General features: G+C 41.0%; 1 non-coding gene and 1 pseudogene across 1 annotated transcript; one reads left to right on the plus strand and one right to left on the minus strand.

Annotated features, from left to right (window-relative positions):
- Positions 1 to 3,718: 3,718 nt before the first annotated feature.
- On the plus strand, positions 3,719 to 3,790 carry TRNAW-CCA. Its single transcript has one exon. It is a non-coding gene; the product is annotated as a tRNA-Trp (tRNA).
- An 11,412-nt stretch (positions 3,791 to 15,202) lies between these two features.
- Positions 15,203 to 15,932, minus strand: LOC118858424 (annotated as a pseudogene).
- Positions 15,933 to 15,992: the final 60 nt, after the last annotated feature.

Raw genomic sequence — 15,992 nt, forward strand, 5'->3', positions numbered from 1 at the left:
TAGTTTGATTGGTATGGCATTGAATTGATTAATTTAGGTAGAATTTTCATTTTTATTATATTGGTCCGGTCTACCCATGGGCAATTGATATTCTTCCAGTTGTTTAGATCTGACTTTATTTGTGTCAAAAGTGTTTTATAGTTCCTGGGTTTCTCTTGGCAGGTAGACCCCCAAGTATTTTATATTGTCTAGTTATTTTAAATGGAATTTCTCTTTCTGTCTCTTGCTACTGGACTTTGTTGGTAATATATAGAAACAATCATGATTTATGTGGGTTTATTTTATATCCTGCAACTTTGCTAAAGTTGTTAATAATTTCAAGTAGCTTTTCAGTTGATTCTGTAGAATTCTCTAAGTATAGATATCATCATATCTGCAAAGAATGATAGTTTTGTTCCTCATTACCTATTCTAATTTAAATTTCTTTTTCTTCTCCTATTGCTATAGTTAACATTTCTAGTACAATATTAAAAATAGAGGTGATAATGGGCATCTTTGCTTCACCCCTGATCTTATTGGAAAGGCTTCTAGCTTATCCCCATTACAGATAATGCTTCCTGATGTCTTATATAAATATTAGTTATCATTTTTTGGTAAGCTCCATTTATTCTTATGCTCTCTAGTGTTTTTAATAGGAACAGGTGCTGTATTTTGTCAAAGGCTTTTTATGCATTTATTGAGATAATCATTTGACTTCTGTTGGTTTTGTTATGGTCAATTATGCTAATAGTTTTCCTAATATTGAACCAGTTCTGCATTCCTGATATAAATCCCACCTGGTCATATTGTATGATCCTTATGATATATTGCTGTAATCTCCTTGCTACTATTTTATTTAAAATTTTTGCATCAATATTCATTAGGGAAATTGGTCTTTTATTTTCTTTCTGTATTTTGGCTCTGTCTGGTTTGGGTATCAGCACCACATTTATGTTGTAAAAGGGATTTGGTAGGACTCCTGCCTTTTTTCCCAAATAGTTTAAATAGTATTGGGATTCATTGTTCTTTAAATGTTTGGTAGAATTTGATTGTGAATCCATCTGGTCCTGAGGATTGTTTCTTAGGAAGTTCACTGATGACTTGTTCAATTTCTTTTTCTAAGATTGGGTTATTTATTTTATTTCTTCTTTTGTTAATCTGGGTAATTTATATTTTTGTAGATATTCATCTATTTTTGTTGGCATATAATTGGGCAAAATAGCTCCTAAGAATTGTCTTAATTTCCTCTTCAATGGTGGTGAATTCACCCCTTTCACTTAGGATACTAGTAATTTGGTATTCTTCTTTCTTTTTTAAAATCAGATTAACCAATGGTTTACCTATCCTACTGGTTTTTTTCCTTAAAGTCAGGTTCTAGTTTTATTTATTAGTTCAATGGCTTTCTTACTTTCAATTTTATTAATTTCTCCTTTGATTTTTCAGGATCCAGTTGTCACAGTTTTAAACTCGTGTGCCCAGGAGGAACCATAAAGTTGGGGTTCACTTGAGGTGTTATGTTGCTTAGGGAATTTATAAAAATAGTAAATATCAATAAGATTCTCTCTTTAGTTCTGGAGCCCCCAACCCGTATAGAAGCTCTGCCCTTTTACCTCTTTGTTCGCAATCTGCCAGTCACTACCCCATTTCTCACTGCCTTTATCTAAATCAGTACTGAGCACAAGCCTTCACAAATGTATCTCATTTGAACCTCACAACAATCCTGAGAGGAAAGTACTATTATTACCCCCATTTCACAGGTGAGAAAATTGAGGCAGACAGCGAGGTGGCCACAGTGTGAGGCAGGATTTGCACTCTGGTCTTCCTGACTCCACGTCCAGAGTTGAGCAACCTAGGTGCTAATTAAAAGAGAAATTAAACAAGTTTAAAGAAAAAAAAGTTTTGGATTTAACCTCTGCCCTCTATGGCAGCAAGGAGGAAGGGGAAGAGTTTGTCACCTCCCTTTATCAGCTTTCAAAGAGAGAAGAGCTCTACAAGTATTAGTTGGCTCCAGTCATACCCTTCCTCGGGGTGCTGTGACAGCCAGCTGCAATACCCCCAGCAGAATGTTAAAGAGGTTCTTTTCCAGATTTAGAATTCAGAGCTCTCATCACTCAGTTTCTTCAAATCAGAAACCACCAGCAAAGATATGCACAGATATCCAAGATATCCTCTTCTGTTAAAGGAGAGATTTGGGTGAGAGACCGGCACTAGAATGGTGGAATACCAGAGCGGGAAGGAACCCAGAGCCCAGAACCCAGAAAGACACAGAGAATCAGCAGGAAAAGGAAGGAAGGAAGGAAGGGGGAAACCAAGGCTCAGAGTTTCCTGGCTCTGGCAGTCTCACACATATGAATGTGGGGTGGGAGACTGGAGGTGGGTTCCCAGAGCTACCCAGGGGGCATTTAAGCCTCAATCTTTGGTTCTGTGACCAGCAATTTTTTTACTCCCGCTACACTGAAACCCTCCTTTCCTTTAAGTCCCAGCTAAACGTACAGCTTAAAAAAAAAAGAAATTAACACTCTAATTTAGTATTTATTTTAAACATTCTTTTCTCTTTAAATTGTGAGTTCCAAATTCTCTCTCTCCTTCCCACCTCCTCCCCCACCACTGAGAAGGCAAGCAATGATATCAATTGTCCACGTGAAGCCGCGCAAAACATGTTTCCATATTAGCCACATTTTGTTTAAAAAGCAAGAAAAATAAAGTGAGAAAATTATACTCCAATTTGCACCCAGAGTTCATGGGTTCTCTCTTATCTCATGAGTCCTTCGGCATTGTCTTGGATCATAGTACTGATCAGAGTAGCCAGTCTTTGACAGTTGATCACCATTACAACATTGCTGTCACTGTGCACAATCATCTCCCGGAAACCTGCGTCTTCTACAAGCAGCCTTTCCCTCGATGCCCTCTAGCCTTCCTTCTGGAATTACCTCCATTTTACACCGTCTATAGCTTATCTGTGTTACAAAGAAGTTGTTTGTATGTCATCTCCTCCGCTGGACTACGAGCTCCTAGGGAGCAAAAAAAAATGGTTTTTATGTGTTTGCTTTTTAGCCTTCCTTTGCTTCCCCGGGTTCGGGGCTTGGAACACGATAGGCTCTTTGTAAACACTTGGCGCCCCGCCGACCGTTTCTTTCCACTCCGCTTACCCTGCTTTCCTCGCTGCCTCCTGGCCCTTTAATTTGTCTCCCCTACAAGAAATAACTGCGATTTGTAACTTTCCCCTCTTCTCTCCCGCCGTTCCGGCTCCCTGTGAATCCTGACCTGGGAACTGCTGAGGGCGGCAGAGAATAAGACGTTCTAGTCCTCCTCAGCAGACGCGGTTGGGGGAAGGATAGGGAGAGGACGAGTACTACTCTACAGAAGGGACAACAACCAACCCAGCAAACAGCCTGACCATGGTTAGGGTTTGAGATCCATCCCCAGAGCGGCCTGGTAGACCAGGAAAGGAAGGGATGGCAAAGGGCCGCGGCACACACGAGCACTCCCTGCACTGCGATCCCGAGGCTGAGCAGCCTTTAAAAAGGCGGGCGGGCTGGGAGACCCGCGGAGGGACAGTGTTCCCCCACAAAGGCGCTAATGCGAGCGCGGGAGGGCTCGGCTTTACCGCAGCTCCTGCTGGACTTAAGCTGGAGAAAGAGGCCGGGAAGTACCAGAAAGGCGGGACTTGGGAAGTTCCACCCATCGCTGTGCTCATCTAGTCCTTCCATATACTTGAATGGGAAAAAAAAGCCGCTGTGGCCTCGTGGCGCAACGGTAGCGCGTCTGACTCCAGATCAGAAGGTTGCGTGTTCAAATCACGTCGGGGTCAAAACTTTTGGCCGGACCCATTTCTCCCAAAATGACGTTTCTTTACTGCCCAGTGTAAACGCTTAAGAAAAAACCTTATTACCTGCTTGGGTTCTGAGCACCTTCAAATTAACATCCTACCTGCAAGTAGTAGGCTATTATATTTCCTTTAAGTTATAAAGGGGCTTAGGGATTCACGGTTTTTCCTCTTCTGAGCCCATCGAATCTTTTGAGATCCAGTCGATCGACCAGCATTTATTAAGTCCCCGCTGCTCGCCACACGTTATTCTATGCACAGGATTCCTCCTTTGAGTTAAAAAAAAATACATTGTATCGATGACTTCAAAGCATGACAGTCATTTCTGAACACTATATCCACACTACTTTCATATTCCAACTGAACCTTCCCTTGGAACAGAGCAAAACGCTTCAGCAAAGGCAGCCAATAAAACGGTAGCTTGTTGACCACCCTGTCTTCCTGGATACTCTCCCCTTTCTGGGTTTTCCAGTCTTTGCTTTCCCTTGGTTCAGCTCCTGCCTTTCTGACTGCTCCTTTTCCATCTCCTTCCCTGGATCTTCATTCATATTCTACCCAGGTTGTTGCTTTTGCGATGGCAAACTGGGCCATCTTTGTGTCAATTCTTACCCAGCCCGTAGTCACCGAATGGCAAACTGAGAGCTAGGGAAGACCTAACTTAGAAAGGCCGAGGTCACCCACCGCATCCTGGGCCATGGCTAGTCCTCTCGACTTTTGTCTTGACACTGGACTTGGATGACTCTGGAGGAGAGAGTGAGGCTGCTCACCTTGGGCAGCTCTGCTTCACTTAGATCCGATTCAGGTGCGAGTCAAGATGTCAGCCTTCTGACATCAATGGCCCTTTCTGAGAAAGAGGGACCAACAACAACCCGCTAACCATGGCAGTAACACAAAGGCTTTGTCTGGAGCCCTCTCATACTCTTTCCCTCTGTGACTTCAGGAGTTCCCGTGGCTTTTTATTCCATCGCTATGGAGATGACTGCCAGATCTATTTATCCAGTAATCTCTCTCCTTTGCTTTAGATTGCCTGTTGGACATTTCAAACCGATCCCAAATGGAGATCTCAACTGATCTCATATCCAACAAGTTATTTTCCCTTCCCCCAAACTTCCCTGCTTCTGTTCAGGATGCCATCACCCTTTCCCAAAATTCATCCTTGTCTTCAACTCTTCGCTCCCCCTCCCCCCATGTGTAATACCTGTCCAATCAGAGGCAGCGAGGAGGTGCAGTGGGTAGAGCACTGGGAGACCTACCTCAGAGGCTTCCTAGCCGTGGGACCCCAGACAAATCATTTAACTTCTGGTTGCCTCAGTTTCCTCATCTATAAAGCACCTACCTCAAGGATTGTTGTGGGGATAGAGTGATAGAGTAATTATAAAGCATTTAGCATTGAGCCCGGTATGCAGAAGGTGCTAAATAAATGTCGTTGTTCTTGTTATTCAGGCCAATCAAATCTATCTCCCCAAAGTTTTTGGCACCCATTTCCTTCTTTTTACTCACATATCCATGATCCCTAGTTTAAGATCTTATTATCTACAGTAGATTATTGCAATAGATAGTATGTATCCAATGTCTCCTTCTCCAATCCATCCTCCACACACCGGCCATAGTGACATTTTAAAATCACAGGTGTCTTATATCATGTCACCTCCCTGTGCGTCAAACTCCACCAGCTCACTATTGTCTCCAGCATCAGCTAGGGATACTAACCAGGATGTTTCTCATTTAAAGTCCTTCACAATCCGGCTCCAAACTGCTTTTCTAGCTTGACTAGGTATAACAGTTGTGTGGAGTGGCCATCCATAATGTAGGCCTCACACTTCGCACATGGAGAGTGCAGATATCTACTCACTCTCTTGGCTTGCTCGTTCGTTCCAACCTGCCCTAACTCTGAAAGGTTCCTAGACAAAGTCCTATATGTAATCTTGTTGTGGGAGATCATACTTTCCCTACTCACCACTTCGGCTCTCAAGCCCCAAGGGACATACTTCCTTTTACTCAAAAGAAGCTACTCAAAACAATGACAACTTTAGATCTTAAACATAACTGATTATTTATGTAATGTGGTTGTCTCGATGTGACAGTGAGTGAAGCATATGGCTCATTGTAGGATAAAAAATAGATATCTCTAGCATCCTCCTTCCACCCTTCTCTAAGAAAGACTATGATTCCTGACAAGAGCAGAAGCAGGAGGTTGGGCCCAAAGGCTGACACTCAGCTCTCCTCACAGAGAAAAGTACTGGGCTAGAATATTCTCTCTGCTCCCTTAAACTAAAAGGAAAATTATTTTTGGGTTCAAGCTACAGCATCTAATCACTTTTTTACCAGGGAATGGGGCTCCCAAACTTTATATCCAAGGCTTGGTCTCCTCACCATATACCACTCCCACAATGAACACCCATAACAAATAGCAAAGAAGCCCATTTATTCAAGTTGATGCCAAAATAAAAATCAGAAAGTATGCATATGAAAATGTATACCAGACCATCCAGACCAAAGGAACTTTCCCATTGGGAAAGAGATCTCTCAGCTCAACTGAGAAAGAGAATTTCAGATCTCATCCAAAGGGAAATCCCCCAAAGTGTAAGAAGCTGGGAACAAGGTCTCGATTGGTCTTACATGTTGGCTTCTTCTCCCTTGGGGTGTTGGGGCGACTAGAAGTTGGAATGGCCCATCTTCTCTCTTGAAGCTGGTAGCCAGAAGAATCCAAAGGCACTGAAGAGGTTCTCTTTTCTCTCTCACTTTTACCAACTCTACTTCACCCCTCATGCAGGCACAGGGCATTGATCTCCACCAGTGAGGAGAGAGTTCCATACCAATGGGCTTTGGGGTTTGGGTTATATTTAAAAATACTAGAAAAGAAATAATATCTCAGGTACTCAGAACAAATGCAAGAATAATAAACATATCACGATGCATACATAAACTTGGGTCACATTCTCCCACTAGTGGCATTCTATATCTGTGAGGGAGAGTGGGCAGCACAGAAGCCTGCCAAGGCACATGAGTGAAGAAAATCCATGTGCTGAGAGTACCTCACAACTGAAAATATAAACTTCAATGTCTTCTTTTTGTTTGGAAACTGTTCCTAAAAGTGTTGTGATGTGCGTAGCTTCTGTGTTGATCTGTGTGTGAATCTCAGCCAAACTTGTTGCTTCATTGGATAACTTATTGTCTCCTTTTAAGCTGAACCTCTGCACAGCTGGATTTACTCCTCATTGACAACTACTCTCCACCACTTCCAGATTCAAGCTTCTTTGAAATCAGTCTTTTCACCTCTATGTCTCCTTGCATCTTACTCAGCTCAGACTCTAGGTCATCTCTGTGAATGACTTCACCTTAACTTATTCTACACTAACGATCATCTTCAATACAGAATCAGGTAAATTACATTTGCCCCATAATCAGAGAACACTTCCAGTATCCACACCATTGCAGTATACTACAACTTGTTACATTTAAAATTAGCAACAACTGTGTCAAAACTAGCAACAATTTCTCTTAGAATTCTCTTAGGCCCTACCAGCCAAATGATTGCTGAAGCTGACCACTGAGCAACAAATTTCTCCACATGAAATGGCAGTACATTAAAAAGCCATTACCTTACATATACATTACTCCCCTTTGGGCAAGCGGTCCACAATGGCTTAATCTGTGACTGACATAGTGCTAAGCTGTGGGAAGCCCAGCATAGGCAAAAAGAAAGACACTCCTTGGCTTCAAGAAGTGTTCATTCTAATGGGGAAAAAAACATATAAAAGGAAGCTAGAAAGGGAGGAGAGGAAGAGATGGTATCCAGTCATGACAAGCATGTCCTAAGGAGTGTGGCCTGGTGGGAAAATGGCTGGCCTAGGGATCTCTTTAAGTGGAAGAAGTTTGGAGAAGAGCCCTCCACCCTCGAAAAAGAGGGAGGAGACCCAGGGGCAGAGCGTACTTCCCAGAGGAGAGTTCTAGGTTTGAAGTGATCTTCCAGGATGCACTCAATGATTCTGCTAAACTGGCATTGCTGTTCCTTGTACAAGACATTTTCATCTCTTGTCACCGTGTCTTTGCATAGTCTGTCTATGCTTAGAATGTATTTCATAGATGGAGTGCTAGATTTGGAGAACGTAAGATTTGAGTTCAAAGTCTAACTCGGATCGAGCTGTCAGGTCTAGGCAAGCTACTGAACTTGGTCTCAAGTTTCCTCGTATGTAAAGTAGACACAATAATAACCCCTACCTCGCAAAGTAGTGAAGAATGAAACGAGATAACAAATGTAAAGTACATTCTGAACCTTAAAGCATTATCTGAATACTATTATTTTTTTATTTGTTATTACCTTTAACTCTTTGAATCCCTAAATTACACCAAAGCTCAGCTCAATGGCCGCCTCCTAAATGAGGCCTTTCTTGAGGCCTCCAGCTGTACCTATTAGGCTCTTAATAAATTCTTAAGCTACTGCCTCACCTCTTCCCATAAATTACCTTGTATTTATTTAGCATATACTTATGTAAGATACTGTCTCTTTCACCTGTGAACAGTTCCGGTTGCCGAAAAGGCAGAAAAAGAACACTGGGGTAAGGAAAACTGATAAAACCAACTTAAAAAGAAACAGTCTCTACCACAAAATTTGATAACACAGAATGTTCTGAGAACCAGGTAGAAAACGGCCCTTCAAATAAATGTTCTTAGAGCACCTTTTCAAAGGCAGAGAAATGTCTGAGGTTAACAGTAGCTGCAGGGCATTGTGGTACATCAGCTCATTGGAATGTGGATGGTTTTAGAATTTTAAAGTTTGTAACTCACAGGATTACACATCAGATAGTGTTTGGGAACAATTAGAAAATTATATAAGGACTTTCTGTCATACTTGACAGAAAGATTTCTTGAGGTTTACCTCATAAGGTAAGGATGAGTCATTAACTAGAAGGAACCTATGATTTGAAACATTAGAATTTAAGAAGCCAGGAAAGTAGCTTTGAGAATAAGATATAAGGGGGAAAAAACAAGAGAAGAAGAGATAGTCAATAAACATTTATTATTTACCACATGCCAGGTACTGTGAAACACACACACACACACACACACAACCCTCAAAAAAAAAAAGCTTCCATCCATTCTAGTGGAAGAAACAATATGTAGATAAACACGTAAATGGAACGCTGAGGTGAGTTTTGGTGATCTCCCAAAGCCCTGTGAGGCTACCAGCTATGTATATATAGTGAAACATAATTCCTGATTCATTAAGAGTCTCTAGAAAGAATAGCAGAATTCTTGAGAGAGAGAGAGGAGGAAAGCAAAGGTAGATACTTTATTTAAAAAAAAAAAAATTCTATTCCCCTCGTCCAATTACATGTAAAAACAATTTTTAACATTCGTTTTAAAAATTTTTGAGTTCCAAATTCTACACTTCCACCCAAGGTGGTAAGCAACCAGATATAGGTTATATATGTGCAACCCCGTAAAACATATTTCCATATTAGTCATTTTGTGGAAGAAAATTTGAACCAAGAAGGAAAGAAAGAAAGAGAGAGAGAGGGAGGGAGGAAGGAAGGAAGGAAGGAAGGAAGAGCATGCTTCCATCTGCATTCATATTCCATCAGGTCTTTCTCTGGATGTGGACAACATTTTTCATCATGAGCCCTTTGGGATTGTTTTGGATCCTTGTATTGCTGAGAATAGCTAAGTCATTCACAGTTGATCACTGTAGAGTATTGCTATTACTGTGTATAATGTTCTCCTGGTTCTGCTCATTTCACTTTGCATCAGTTCATGTAAGTCTTTCCAGGTTTTTCTAAAACCATCCTGCTTGTCATTTCTTATAGCATAATTTCTTATAGCATAATTCTCCATTACATTTGTATACCACAAGTTGTTTAGCCATTTTCTAATTGATGGGTATCCCCTCAATTTCCAATTCTTTGTTACCACAAAATAGCAAGTATAAATATTTTTATACAAATAGGTCCTTTTCCCTTTAAAAAAAATCTCTTTGGGACACAGACCTAGTAGTGGTATTGCTGGATCAAAGGGTATACACAGTTTTATAGCCCTTTGGGCATAGTTACAAATTTCTCTCCAGAATGGTTGGATCAGTTTACAACTCCACCAACAGAAGGCACACACTTTAAATGGCAAATAGGAGACTTCTTTAGAGCTAGGAAAATCTGGGACCCTAATATACTCCTTGATTACCAGCACCTACACTGGCAGAGCCTCCTAACAGGGGATTTCTCTTCCTCCCTCCCCCGCTACTTAATAGTAATTTATTTTTCCAATTACATGTAAAGATAGTTTTCAACATTCGTTTTTACAAGATTTTTGAGTTCCAAATTTTTCTCCCACCCTTCCTCTCCTCCTCCATTCTGAAGAGAGCAAGCAATCTGATATACGTTATAAACGTACAATCATGTTAAACAAATTTCCACATTAGTCATGTTAACAGGGGATTTCTTGGGTGAGGTCATTTCTTCCCTTGGTTGAGCTGAGATTTCATTTTGCCCCCAACTTGCAGAACCTGATGATTCTTTCTAGTATGCTCACTGAAACAAATCTGTGTAATTTCCCCACTTCATATTTAGCTGCTCACTTTGATAAATGTTTGCCTATTATTCCTGATTGTCTTTTTTTAAAATAAATGTTTGGTGGAAGGTAGCTAAGCTGTTTGTTAAGCTAATTGTTATCCTCCCATTCTGAGGCCAGACTCAGAAGATTTTTTGGTTTGTTTGTTTTTTTCCCATGAACCTCCAAAAAGCACTATATCCCAAGGCTGCAAATATCTGGTATGTAACAGACATCATCTTAGCCCAATACCCTCTCTTGAAGATAGGAAAAAGAAGGAGTGATTGTCCAGTCACCAGCCATTCTCATACTTTCCACAAGAACAGAAATGAAAGTCTCCTTTGGAGATGTAGAATAAAGCATTCCAGATCCTATCCACCTACAAATTTCTGTTACAAACTGGCCACCTTATAACTCCTACACATACAAGACGGAGAGAATAAATGGAAGAAAATCTGAAAGTGGGAGGCATTAGTGAGTTTATTAGAAGACTGAGAGCACCCAGCTTAGACAGCTGGAATTCTTTCTGCTGCTCTGATGTGAATTTGCTGACTGGAATAGGGAGAGGTTTTTGTTTTTGTTTTTTTCTGATTGGCTGGAGAAAGGCTGGAGTTGTTGCTGAAAGCTAAGGGGAAAAGAGCTGAATCCTGCCCCTGCTTAGAGCTGTGCAGATTTATTGCTCTGGAGGGCCATCTACAGTCTGAGAAAAGGGAAACTTTCTCAAGGGTGTCTGTTGCTCCATATGACCTTCTGCGATGAGAGAGAGAAACAAAGACAGAAACAGAAACAGAGGCAGATGCAAAGACAAAGACGAGCTTTTCATTTGTCTTACTGTGTTGGCATCAGAAAAGGCTTAGAGGCTCCTTGAAAATTTGAAAATATGAGGAACTTGGCAGTTTTCTAGATTAAGGGAACTGCTTGTCACCAAGATAGCTCCACACTATCTCTGTGCCCTGTTTTAAGGTGGCTGTGATCAGAAAAGCTTGTTACTGCTTTGTCAACTAGAAAGGGAGCAGCTAGCTGAGATAAAGCTTTGTGTGGGGCGTGTTGTTTCAGAAAGAACCAAAGACTTCAAAACTTTTAGTCCAGAGAATGCAGTTTCAAGTTGCCCCAGGCAAGTGGGCTTCCTCACTTAAGCTGTGTTTCTATAAGTATGCCCACTCTCTCAGTTTGTTTATTAGTAGTGAGAGAGTATAACCTAGGTTTATGAGTGGATTGTGATGTTTTGATTATTCCTGCTTTTGCCTTCTACTGAGTAAAAGTTATGCTGATTATTGCTTCTGCCATATTGCGTAAGAAATGCTTTCTGTTTAGTAGTTAATTGTGTCGTGATGATTGATTTTATGTAATGGAAAGCACACTGGTAGGAGCTCAGGAGCTATACTGGTGAGGAGGAGTGCATCTCCCTACACCAGGGTTACCCCTATGATCCTGAGAGTAGTGAATCATATCCATGTGGCATACCCCCCTCTAGGAAACCCGGACCTCCCAGTATAATTTAAGAATGTGGTGAGTCAATCCAAAGAGAAAGAGAGGGGGGATGATACATCATTTCCATCCTACACACACACACACACACACACACACACACACACACACACACACATATATGTATGTATGTATATATGCATTACATGTTTTTGTTTAGTTGTTTTTAGTTGTGTCTGACTCTTTGTGACCCCATTTGGGGTTTTCTTGACAAAAATACTGGAGTGGTTTGCCACTCCCTTCTCTAGCTCATTTTATAGACAAGGAAACTGAGGTAAACAGGGTGAAGTGACTTGTCCAGGGTCTAAGGCCTAATGTCTAAGGCCAGATTTGAACTTAGGAAGGTCAATCTTCCTGACTCTAGGCCTGGCATTCTATCCATCACACCTCCTAGCTGCCACGCATATATGTTATCTATGTAGAACTTCTTAAACTTTTTCCACTCATGACCCCATATGGGTCAACACCCACAATTTAAGCCTTCAGAGAAGGAACTGTTTAATTTTTGAATCTCCAGGCCCTAACATCCTGTGCTTTCACATACCACCTGTTTGGACAAGTCACTTAACCCCTATGGGCCTTCAAAGATCCTTATCAGCTCTAAGTCTATGATTGATTAATGGACTGATTGACTCTGACAAGGATAAGGCTGAGTGTTGGGCTCAAAAAGCCTTAAATACTTTCACGGTCTACTTACATACAATAAAGGCAGGAATGAGGCTAATCAACGGGAAGATTAAAGAAAATATCTTGCCCCTTATTTTTATTTCACTACCTTTTCCCTTGCCCCTTATTTGCGTGGGAGGAAAAAAAAGACCTTTTACTGAGAAACCGGAAAACCTCAGACTGATTGATTACTAGGAACACTTTAGCTACCAGAAATTCAAAATGGGGCACCACACAGAAACTCCATATATTTGCTAGCTGTAAGCTAAAGAGAAGTCTCTGATAAAGACCCAAGCCCCAATAATCAGGGAATGAAGTTCAAAAAACTAGCATTAAGCCTGAGGCTTCCTACCTACCAGGCCAGGAGAATTGGAGCAAAGGAACTCCTTGACAATGCATTTCTTGTGACAAAGTCTCTGAAAGAAACAATATATTGTTATTTTTATTGCATAAAATCTTGAGCTTAAACACACACAAAAAAGCAATTTCATATATACAGCAGAACACGAAAAGGCCATTAATCTCTATTTCATTGCTATATTATAATTTCACATATTACTTTCAAAACTCCCATGTGTCTGTGCTTCCTTCTGACATTCCTTTTGTTTTCTTCTGTGCATTTGTGGAAAAATGTGGAAATGTGGAAAAAACTTAAATATATATTCATACACACATATATTCAAGGAAAACAAATTCATACAATGGGCATGCCCCAAAATGTGTGTCTCTTTCTGCACCTTCTTCTGTCACTAGGTTTGCCTTTTGATTTGTGCTCTGTAATTTCAGAAAATAGAAATGTAGAGACTTAAATCAAGTATGTAGCTTGACTGAGAGATAGACTAAGAAAGGCTTATCAGTTAGCCGTGACCTCAGCTCAGAAAAGCTCTGATAGAAACAAGTTGCAGTAAGGAGGTTACAAGATCTCCACCTAGGTGATAAAATTCTGCCAAGAAGTCTTATTGTCCAGAGAATGCACAAGATAGAAGACTATTGGAAGTCTAGTCCATAGCAAATTATGGAGAGATTAGGCAACTTGCCTGTTTTCAAGATACCCTAGAGAATGTCCAGAATCTACAAAGACAATTCATCGAAAACACCAATTTCCTATTGAGGAATTGTTCAGACTTTCTGAGGTGAAAGTGATGAGCCATCAGCTAAACAGATTCTGAGGAGAAAAGCACCCTTGACTGCTATGTAGAGATTGTCATGGCTCAGAAGAAGATTATTCTGTTGATGGCATAATTAGGTATTGGTACCTACCAACTCAACCCATGACTGGAACTCGAGGCCAACACGCAGGTAGCTCCCGTTTAACCTAATATTCCAATTGTGGAATCCTCTATGAAAAATTAGATACTCACAGGAAGCTGTGATATAATGGGCAGTCTGAGTCACCAACAACCTCAGAATTGAAGTAAAAGGCCAGTATATCTGTAGATAGTGACTGACATCCATAAGCTCAGAAGGTCCTGGTAGCAATTCTAGAATTATTCAGCCAATGACCCAACTCACTCATGATCCAAGAAAAATGGGAAAGATAGTTACTCCATAGCCAATGCCACAGAGACTTTATTTCATTATTGAGAATGCAAGGGTGATGTTTGTTAATATGACTGATACATGCTTCTGTGATGCATACTTTAGCATGTAATCTTAGAGACAGACTGTTGTGGTACATGAGTAGCCTATGTTTTTGTATGTGTCCTATACACTAGGTTACTAGATGTGATTCTATGATGTATTCTATCTGCCATATATGACAGACTTATATTTTGGTTGTTTATGTTGGGGATGCCATGATTTAGGTACTTGCACTGAGATTAATTGCGCTAGCCACACTAACTATGCAAACTATGTGATGTGATCATTTGAGTACATACACAGGTTAGTGTACTCCAGGTGATTTGCAGGGACTGAAAAATTTTCACCTAGGGGAGAATATAAGCCTGTAAAGCTCACTCTAGACTTTGAGTGGCTCATAACTTGAATGACTTTTTGGAAAATTGTAAAATGCCATGATTCATAGCCCGCTCAGCATCAACGTTCAAAGGAGCAAAGAGTAACTTTCAGAATCCAGCCAAGTGATAGCTGAGAATATAGACTGATGTCAATCATGTTACTTTTGGACTTAAACTATGTAAACTATGTGGAACTGAACCCAATCTTTGCAGAGATTGAGGCAAGAGAAACAAAAGTGTTTGGCCCATGTATTGGGGAAACTGTCTATACTTTTTTCTCGTTTTGTTTTTTAAAATAAACATCCCTTTGTAAAAACTCCCTGATGCAATACATTCTAAATGGATATATGGCTTTGATATTTAAGTTCATACCATGAAAAATTAGAATAATAGTTGCTAGCACTTACATAGTGCTTTAAGATTTCCAAAGCGCTTTACAAATACTGATTAATTTGATCCTCACAACAACCCTGAGAGATAGGTGCCATCATTATCTGCATAGGTACCATTATCATTCCCATTTTACAAGTGAGAAAACTGAGACAAACAGAGGCTAAGTGACTTGCTTAGGGTCTCACAGCTAGTAGCTGTCTAAGGCAAGATTCAAACTCAGGTGTTCCTGACTCTAGGCCTAACACTCTATTTACTGTACCAACTAACTGCAGATTATATACCTTTTACCACTATGGGTAGGAGGTAGATTCTTTTTCCCCAAAATAATTTTATTGTCAAGATTCTGTACTTAGTTCTCCTCCTGTACAGTCTTGGTACCCCGGAGTCGACCAGTACCCCGGGCAGCAATGAGACTGACATTTAGTCCAGCTGGGGCATCTTTTTGAATGGTGGATGGTTTTCTAATATGCCGGTAATTACCTCCTCCGAAGGGATGTTCCACAGGATTCATGGCCACACCCCAGACGAGAGGCCAGCAGTTTCTTTTGGCCTTGTATTTGTGGTAGGCATGACCTGCCTTAAGGATGGGTTTATCAATACGACCTCTTCCAGCAACAACACCAACCACAGCTCTGTTTACTTTCTTAGAGCCTGAAGGTAGCTTCACCCATGTCTTCTTGGTTTCTGGATTGTGAGAAATCACTGTGGCATAGTTTACGGATGCACGGGCAAGCTTACCCCAGTCGCCAGGCTTTTCTTCAAGATAGCACACTATAGTCCCTTCAGGCATAGTGCCAACTGGGAGGACATTGCCAATGTTGAGCTGAGCTTTCTTACCACAGTACACAAACTGGCCGGTATGTCCTCTTTTTAAATTGGTAAGGATCCCCGAAAACTACTTTTGCAAGAGGAGCCCCAAGGCCTGGATCATGGATTATGTCCTTTATGATACCCTTAATATAGCCATGCCTCTCGGCAAAGTTGATTGCCCAGAGCTTGGCAGCCCCTTTCCTGTGCTTCACGTAAGCACGGAAGATGGAGCCTGCACCCTTCCTCTGACCATGGATCACTCGGCCCATCTCATGCCGTCTGGCTCTGGACTTGCTAGAAAGAACGGAGATAGATTCTTAACAGAACAA

This window comes from Trichosurus vulpecula, chromosome 7 (genome assembly GCF_011100635.1).
Source record: "Trichosurus vulpecula isolate mTriVul1 chromosome 7, mTriVul1.pri, whole genome shotgun sequence".
Lineage (NCBI taxonomy): Eukaryota > Metazoa > Chordata > Mammalia > Diprotodontia > Phalangeridae > Trichosurus > Trichosurus vulpecula.